Below are 9,635 nucleotides of genomic sequence, written 5' to 3'. Positions count from 1 at the left end.
GCTTTACAAATCTGCTCAATCGATACCTCAGCCTTCTCTGCCCAGGAGGTAGCCACGGCTCTGGTGGAGTGAGCCTTGATGCCTTCTGGAACCGGAGCGCCACTTGGAGTAGGATAACATAATGGCCTCCCGATCCATCTGGCAATGGTCCTCTTAGCTACCCCGTGCCCTTTTCTACTACCCTGAAAGGCTAAAAAAAGGGACTGATCTTTCCTACAGTGACTAGTTACTGACATATATTGTACTATGGCTCTTCTTACATCTAATGTATGGAACTTTTTCTCCCCAGGGTTTCTAGGATTGTTACAGAAAGATGGCAAGGAGATCTCCTGAGTCCTATGAAACTTTTGGACTACCTTGGGGAGATAGGCCAGGTCTGGTCTTAGAACCACTCGGTCATCCAAGATCTGTGTATATGGAGGACATATAGATAGAGCTTGTAGATCGATCACTCTTTGGGCTGATGTTAAGCTACCATTAAGACAGTTTTAAGTATAAGTAGCTTTGGTGACAGCTCTAGTTGTGGTTCAAAGGGATGTTTGGTTAAGGCCTCTAAGACTAGGTTGAGGTCCCAGGGTGGTATCTTTGGGATAATGACCGGTCTTGACCTGCCACAGGACTTTATGAATCGGGACACCCACCTATTGGCTGCTAAGTTGCAGTTATATAGGGCCCCCAAAGCGGAGACTTGGACTTTGAGTGTATTAGTGGCTAACACCAGTTGCAACCCCGACTGTAAGAATTCTAGGATAGGTCCCACTGGCGCTACATCCCCCAAGGGTTCCCCCAGGAAGTCTAGGAACTTTTTTCACGTTCTACTGTAGATTTGGGATGTTATAGGTTTCCTACTTTTCAACAGGGTGGAGACTAACCCTGGAGAGAATCCCGGGCGAACTCAGTAGCGCCCTCTCAAATTCCAGGCTGCTAGATGGAAGCCTTTCACATGAGAGTGGACCACTGGTCCCTGGGAAAGCTGGTCTGGAATCTCCGGTAATATCCCTGGATCTGTCACCGACATGAGTCTCAGAAGGGAGAACCAAGGCCTCCTCGGCCAAAACAGAGTTATAAGAATTATTCTCGCTCGATCGTCCCTGATTTTCCTGACCACTACTGTGATCATTGTTATCGGGGGAAATGCATAGGCCAGGATGAACTTCCAGGGTATTTGCAGGGCATCTACTGCGAAGGGGTTTTCCCTTGGATTTAGTGAGCAGAACTTCCTGACCTTCCGGTTGTGTGCGGTAGCGAACAGGTCTATTTCTGGTTTGTCCCAGGCCTGAACTATTTGTTGGAAGACTTCGGGGTTTAGGGACCATTCCCCTTGTCTTAGGTGCCTGCGACTCAGGAAGTCTGCCTGTATATTTTCTACCCCCTTTATGTGCAGTGCTGTGATGGATAACAGATGTTGTTCTGCTAGCTGGAAGAGTAGATCCGATATTTGCATGAGGCCCCGAGATCTCTTTCCCCCCTGGTGATTGATGTAGGCTACTACTGCCTGATTGTCCGTCATGACTCGGGTGTGGCGGCCACGAAGTAAAGGAAGGAAATGTTTCACGGCTTTTTCCACTGCCCATAGTTCTTTTACATTTGAACCGTGATCCTTTTCTAGTGAGGACCAGCTCCCCTATATTGAGTGGGATCTCAGGTGTGCTCCCCATCCTGTGGCACTCGCGTCTGTTGTAATGATGTCGACTGGTTTTTGCCACGGGACACCAGCTGTTAGATTCTTTTCTACAGTCCACCAGAGCAGGGAATCTCTTACAGCCACTGAGAGACATAGTTTGCCTTCTAAATGTCCTTTTAATTGTTTCTGTGCTGACAGAACTTCCCACTGTAGTTGCCTTAAGTGGCACTGCGCCCATGCTACTGCGGGTATGCATGCCAACGAGCCTAAAAGGGACATAGCGTTCCTCAGTGTCATATTTGGTCTTTGTATTGCTGTGCGAGCTAAGCCTCTTATCTTGGTCACTTTACTCTCTGGTAGGAGGCAGCGTTGTTGCTCGGAGTCCAATATCAACCCTAGGAAGGATTGCTCTTTTACTGGGGTTATCCTTGACTTGGGGATGTTTACTATCCATCCTAGTCCTACTAGAATTGCTATCACTTCCTTCACTTGATGTGCGCAGTGGGACTCCGACCTCCCAATTACAAGAAAGTCGTCTAGGTATGGGACGATCACTATGTCCCTGGAACGAAGAAAAGATATTACTTCGGCCATCACTTTGGTGAATACTCTGGGGGCTGTAGACAGGCCAAACGGAAGGGCTGCGTATTGGTAGTGTTTCACCTGCCCCTGGACATAGAGCGCTACTCTCAAATATTTTTGATACTCCCGATGAATTGGGATGTGATAGTAGGCATCTTTTAAGTCTATCACTGCCATGAGGCAATGCTGGAACAGGATCTTTGTGGCCGTGTTGATTGACTCCATTTTGAAGGAGCAATTGTCTACCCACTGATTGAGTCTCCTCAGGTTGACAATGGTTCTCCAAGAGCCGTCTGGTTTTTGTATTAAGAAGAGGGGGGGAGTAGAACCCCCTTCCTTCTTCTTGCACTGGGACTTCCTGTAGGACTTGTTTTTTCACTAGTCCCAAGACTTCCGTCTCCAGGGCCAGCTGTTGCTCTTGGGCTCTCCTTCTGGGTGTCATTATGAAGGTATGCCTGGGCGGACGGATGAATTTTATTTTTAAACCGTCCTTTATTATGTTTAGGACCCATGTACTGGGGGAGATATTTGCCCAGGCGGAAAGGAAGAGAGAACGCCTTCCCCCTACCTCCGGCCCAATGTCATTGGGGAGATTTTTTGGAGGAAGTGGAGGGCCCTTTAAACATATAGCCCGATCCTCGATCCTCTTCTTTCTTTAAAGTCCCAGCTTTTTCTATCTCCCGGGGGACGACCCCTGTTAAATCTCCTCCTCCGAAAGGGCTGCTTTTTAGGTTCTCCCGGAAATCGGGGAAAGCTTTTCTTCCTATCCCCCGCATGTTCCAAAATCTCTTCTAGTTTTTTTCCGAAGAGGAATTGGCCATCGCATGGAATGGAACATAACCTATGTTTTGATGGTAAATCTCCGGGACACCCTTTAAGCCACAGGGCTCGCCTTGCTGCATTTGACAGGCTTTCTGCTCTAGCTGTCAATCTTGCGAAATCTGCAGAGGAATCCGCTAGGAAAGCCGCTGCTCCATGTACCAGTGTTAGATTAGACAGAATATCTTCCCTAGGAACTCTATCCTTGATCTGGTCTTCTATTTGTTGTAGCCAGACCATGAGGGCACGAGCGGTACAGGTACCAGCTATCGCTGGCTTTAATCCACCTGCCGAAGATTCCCAGATATGTTTTAGGAAACCATCTGCTTTTTTACCAAGCGGGTCTTTCAACATGCCCGAGTCCTCTAATGGTAGAGATACCTTTTTTGAGGATTTGGCTACGGCCCCATCAATTTTTGGGACTTTTTCCCAGGTCTCTGAATCCTTTTGTTCAAAAGGGTACCTTCTTTTTGATGTAGAAGGCAAGCCCCCTGACCTCTCTGGTTTTTTCCATTCTCTGTCAATTAGGGCCTTTATTTTATCATTTACAAGGAAGGTGCGTTTTTTCCTTTCCTCCAATCCTTCAAACATCATATCCTCCAATGATTTAGGAGTCTTTTCCTCCTTAAGGCCCATTGTAGCCCTAATAGCTTTGACCAGCTTTTCCACATCCTCTGTTGGGAAACATGGACGGCCGCCTATATCTCTGTCCGAGGAGGATTCTGAGGACTGAGTAGAGGAAGAGGAGGTGGAGGGGGACAAGGATCTTTCCCGCCCCTTCTGCCCTGGCGAGGCCTCTGAATCAGAATCCTCTTTTATCCTTCTTTTTAAGGGCTGCCTTTAGGGAACCTTTCCCCTCATGCTGTATTAATGCCTTAAGGCTGGTTACCAAATCAGGGGTTTCCTCCTGTATAGTTTTATTTATAGTCAGAGCAGAGGTCTTTCTGCCACTGATCTGCCAGCGGGTGTTTGCATAGGGCGCATTCTCTATTTTTGGTTTTGCTGCTGGCCTTCCTTGACCCCTAGTGATCAGAGAAAAAAGCCTGTTACCATAAGGGTGACATTCACGTAGATCACTCACCACCGCTGTCAATCAGGGGTACCGATCTCGGAGGCTCCTCAGATGCACTCGTGACGTTTCTTCTGGACGTCTCAGAGTCATGCCGGTCGCGTTTACGACTGCCGCTCCCACAACTCGAGCGGCTGCTCCTGGTATGCTGGCGGCCTGGCCTGGCATCTGGCGAGAGCTCTTGCTGCTGCTGACGCTGCTGCTCATCTTGCCCCACTTCCATCATGAAGCCTTGGGCATGAGTGCGTCTTCTGTGGTCATCCCCCTTATGTAAGGGAGATCCACTGCACTCTCCACCTCCTCCAGATACCCCACAGCCCCTCCCCCCTGCCATGCCGCCGGGATCTTATCTTGCCGGCCGGCGTTTTTCCCCATGGGCGCCATCTTGGATCCTGGCGCCGCCTCCCGTCACGCGGGCACGCCCCTTCCCAGCGTGCCCTGCGTGACGTCAGAGGGGCGCAACCCGGAAGCGGCCGCTCCTGACGCTGCTTTCTCCTCCAGGATGCGGCAGAGGGGGAGAGGGCGGCACGGCAGAGCCCCAGGCCGCGCTGCTTCTGCGCCCGCTCGGACGCTGAGCCCCCGGGGGACCCGTGGACGGCGCTTCCCTCTCCCGACGCACGGCGCGCAGGACCCGGCCTGTTCTTCCATGCCGGCACGAGAGAGGGGCAGGCACGTGATCTTCAGTACACGGGTCCCTGTCAGGACAGGAAACCCAACTGAAGTGAGGGAGAGGTACCGCCCCTTTTATCTTCAGTAGGGTTCCTGTCCTGACTGGGCGGATCCCCTCTCTCATGTGTGCCGTCATGGGAGACGGGAAAAAAACATCTTCTCCCGCTCTAAGGTACCTAAGGAAGGAAAAACTGACTCCCCTCTGGTTGGTCTTTCTAACCAGTTCTAAGTCCTTGAGAACATCTCTTCCTCTGAGGAGGAAGCTGAGGGTGAGGTTCCAGCTTCGGCGGAGCTTACAGGGGGTGCAGAGTGTCCTTCTGGGAATGTAAGGTCCTTGGAGGGAGGGACTGGCCCGGAGTCCGGAGACGAGGACGATAAAAAGAAAAATCACGTGGAAATGGACACCTCTGTGTCGTTAAAGAGGGGGAAGGATTCCTCCTCTGAGGCAGAGGATAAGGGGAGTGGGAAGAAGGCCATCTAACTCAATCACCAATGATGGCAAGTACCCAATCCGTTGACGCTGGCGTCCATTATTGTCGCCATCATAAAGTCAAATACAGCCAGATTTGCGGCCTTTGATTTTCTCAGCCGTGTTGAAGCTGACATTTTTTTTGCAAGAGACCAGACTGCCAAATATGGCAGATGTGTTCAAAGCCAAAAGGGAGTGGAGACGGGCCCTCCTATTGGTCTCTTGCAGCCGAGGCGTATAGCAGAGTGGAGGTCCTTTTTACCCCACCGGTGGAATGCCGACGGGTTATTGAGTTAGAAATGGGGAGGTGCCTGATCTTAGCTATCCTCATGAAGGGACAAGAGCTCCGGCTTATTAACATCTGTGGTCCCCAATCTAAGTGGGACCGGAAGTCTCTCTTTATGAGGATCAAGCCCTACCTTTTTACAAGTCGGCAGGTTGTCTTTGGAGGGGACTTAAATACTGTCACGAGGCCCCGAGATAGAGGTTCCAGAGACAAGCTGACTTATGATAGCGTCACCCTTAATTGTATAGCTAGCGAGGCTCGTCTGGTGGATGTACACATTCGGCACACCCCAGGCTATGAGGGGTTCACCTACCATAAAGGTAACTGTAGGTCCAGAATAGATAGGTTTTATTTAAAGGAGGAAGCTGTCTCTTCAGCAGTGTCTGTTGTTGAGGTGGAGTTCTCCGACCAGTTTAATTTTGCTTTCTCTGAATGTTACAGAGACCCTCCGGATGGGAAGAGGCTTTTGGAGGTTCAATTCGTCTCTTGGAAGAAGCGGACATTAGACAGTCCTTTGAGGATTTTCTTCAGAGCCAGGTACCCTTACTGGATCTTTGTAGTAGTAAGTCAGAATGGTGGGAGATGTTCAAGAAAAGGGTGGCGAGATTCTTCCGCCAGCTCTCGAGCCTCAGGAGTCTGAACAGGTACCGCCTGTATCAGGGTCTGAGGAGGAAACTCGAGCATCTTGTCTCAACTGGAGGTAGCCACGAGGAGATTTCCAGAGTGAAATCTTTGCTCACGAGGGGTCAGTTCGATAGACACGCATCTTTAGTTTTTGAGAGGGATTACGGGAAGTACCGCTCGCCCGACCCTTACAGAAACTACAAGATGTCAGTGAATAGTAAAGTGGTTACTGGACTGGTCGACACTACGGGTCCCTGAGGCGATCCAGATCAGAGATTCTGGAGGTTGTCAGATCCTTCTACTCGCACCTCTTGGGGAAGAGGGATATTGATTGGGATGAGATGTCGGCTTTTCTGGCTGAAGCCGTTCCCGAACCAGGAATAGACCCCTCTCGACGTTTTGACAGAGATGATCAGGGAAGAGGAAGTTAAGTTGGCGATTGAAGGGCTTGCCCAAAAAAAAAAAAAAAATCACCCGGTCCAGATGGCTTAACATCTGAGTTTTATAAGACCTGTAAGGACGCTTTAGTTCCCCTCTTGACTGAGGTATTCAATGAGTGTCTTTCCTCGGGCACTCTGCCAAAGTCAATGAGGAGGTCTGCCCTGATCATCTTGTCAAAGGGTAAGGACCCATCGTGCATTGAGAATTGGCATCCCATAGCGCTTCTCAATGCAGACAGGAAGGTTCTGTCAAAGGTGCTGCTTAATCGGCTGGTTAAATTTGCACCCCGACTCCTTCCGGATGCCCAGCATTGCTCTGTTCCAGGTCGCAGCACATTTAGTGCTGTGCTCGATGTCTGGGAGGCGGTGGAGCAGGGTAGGGCTGGTAACTGGAAGGGGTACATGCTGTCACTGGACTAGGCAAAAGCGTTTGATCGGGTTAATCATGAGTACCTCTGGTCTGTCCTTCTGAGATATGGCCTGCCGGGGGGGTTTGTTGATTGGCTTAAAACTTTGTACGGTGGGGCAGTTTCCCGCTTGTGAACGGTTGGATTGGCAGCTCTTTTGAGGTTGGATCTGGTGTTCGCCAGGGTTGTCCCTTGAGCCCGCTACTGTACGTGTTTGCGATTGACCCACTTCTTAGGAGGGTGGAGCGTAGACTGTTGGCCAGGATCAGGATGGACCGGGCAGCACCGGAAGCCACTCTGAGGGTGGTGGCGTATGCCGATGATGTCAGTTTTTGTTTCCTCTCAAGAGGAGGCAGGGTGGCTGATGTCAGAGGTAGATCGCTACTCGGAGGCATCCGGGTCCAAGATCAACCGGGATAAGTGTGAGAGTCTCTGGCTGGGAGGAGATCCTGGTTTTGATCTCCCGGACACCCTTCTAGGACCCAAAGTCTCTACAAAACTCCTTGGCATCGAATTTAGCCAGGGGATTACCCCAAACAAAATTGGGACAGCAGGCTAGAGATTGCCACTCAGAAGGTGAACCAATGGAAGGGTTGGTCTTTGACCCTCAGGGAAAGAGTAAACCTGATCAAAACTTACCTGCTCCCTTTACTGATATATCTGGGCAGTGCGTGCATCTTGCCGGAGTCTCTCTGGACTCGGGTCTACAGTTTGTTCTTCCAACTGTTATGGCGGAATAGACAACCTGGTCAAGAGGGAGGTTACTTACCGTACGAGGAGACTAGGAGGGTTGGGTATGGTCAACCCTGTGGTATTCCTTGTGGATACCTTCAATAAGATCAATATTGCAAACCTCTGGAGAGGGCTCCTCCGTGGGTATTCTCCTGTAGGGGATGGTTTCAGCCTTTCTTCCAGGAATGGGAGACAGGAGGGCAAGTGAAGGATCTTCGCACACCGCATGGACATCTTCCAGCTTACGCTACCTTGGTTCTGAAGGTAATTCGAAGTTTTGGGACTTGGCTTGGCGCTGCTTCCATGGGAAACTGTGTGTGAGGGACAATCTGAAGTGTAGGAGCTCTGAGGACAGGAACTGTCCTCGGGAGCATTGTGGTACCGTGCTGGAAAGCATGGACCATTTCCTGCTTTATTGTCCCTTCAACACAGAGGTGTACAACAGGGTGGGCGCCTCCATTGGCTGGTCTCGGCTGGCCGGTCTCTCCTATGCGGAATGGGCCTATGGAGCAGAGACCTTGGTGGCCGGGACCGCTGCACATTATTTTTAGTTAGCGCAGTGGTTAGGTATCACACGTGGAACGCACGGTGCTTAGTATCGATGCAATGGAAAGTCCTCCCAGTGGACGATGTGTTTAGGACCATACTCGGTGACCTGGTGAAGGTGCGCTCTCTGGAGTATGAGAGACTGGGCACACGTAGGGCCGCTCTCCTCTGGAGGGGCTTTTCTTTTAGTGTGCCCTAGTCTGGTCATCTCCTTTCCTAGTGGTGGGCTGCTGCTGACACTGTAGATTTTTGTTTTGTGATCGGTATACAGTGATGTAGGGCTGCAGGCGCCGAACTTGGGCTTTGTGATCTGTAGGTATTGTTGCTTGTTTCTGTATATATTGTATATAGGGATATAGATTTGGGTGTAGGTGTTAGGTTGGGTGGTGGGAAAAGGGGAGAGGTGGGTTTAGCTTGTGGGACTATGTGACACTGGGGTGTTTGGGGAAACACTGGCACTGCCTGATCTGACCTATGGACGTTGGACAGACTGAGGCATGAGATGCAGGACCAGCTCTCAGGTCAGTGCGGGGGTTGGGAATGGTGGGCTTGAGTGTGGGGTGATTAGTTTAGTCTTGAATATATTTGTATGTTTTGTGGTTATTTTATTTAAAATTTAGAAAAAAAAAAAACATATATAGTTTTTGTTTGCTATTATTTTATTTTTTTGTTGTTAGTTTGTTGGTGACCGGACCCGAAGGTGTAAGTACTTAATATTAGTTATTATTCTGTATTTATGTATAATAAGTGTAAGAGGAGAGAATGAGCGGCTGGACCAGTGTTCAGTATGCGGATTATTTTCTGGCTGATATTCTTGTTATTTCTGTTATTATTATTGTTATGTTTTTCATTTTCATAATAAAAGATCTACAGGATGTAACTCAGGATCAGTTATGTATTGTATGTACACAGTGACTGCACCAGCAGAATAGTGAGTACAGCTCTGGAGTATAATACAGGATGTAACTCAGGATCTGTACATGTATTGATCGTGTTATTTGATTTCTCCGGTGGACCCCCTCTCAGAGTACATTCCTGGACCCTCAGTTGCATCCTCTTTAACATTTCCCATAATCCTGTTTATCTAAGATTCAATTACAATCTGTAGGGAACCATAAAATAACTTGCAGGTTATGGCCGCCTTACTGCTCTAATATTTATCTGTAGATGGATTTTACTGTGTAAAATAAATGTACATGCTTGGATGGGTTATATTTTTTTTTGTCTCCTGCCACCTAGATGATAAAAGACAAGAAAATACAATATTAAATCCCAAAATATTTTTTTTTTCTAGTAAGATCCCATCACGTCCAGGATATAAATGCCACAAAATAAAGTGAGTGCGGGCGGCCGAGCAGCTCACGTCTG

Source organism: Dendrobates tinctorius, unplaced genomic scaffold, assembly GCF_039654945.1.
Source record: "Dendrobates tinctorius isolate UK_male_01 unplaced genomic scaffold, ASM3965494v1 ptg000158l, whole genome shotgun sequence".
In the NCBI taxonomy this organism is placed as follows: domain Eukaryota; kingdom Metazoa; phylum Chordata; class Amphibia; order Anura; family Dendrobatidae; genus Dendrobates; species Dendrobates tinctorius.
Note: the sequence above shows the minus strand (reverse complement) of the source record.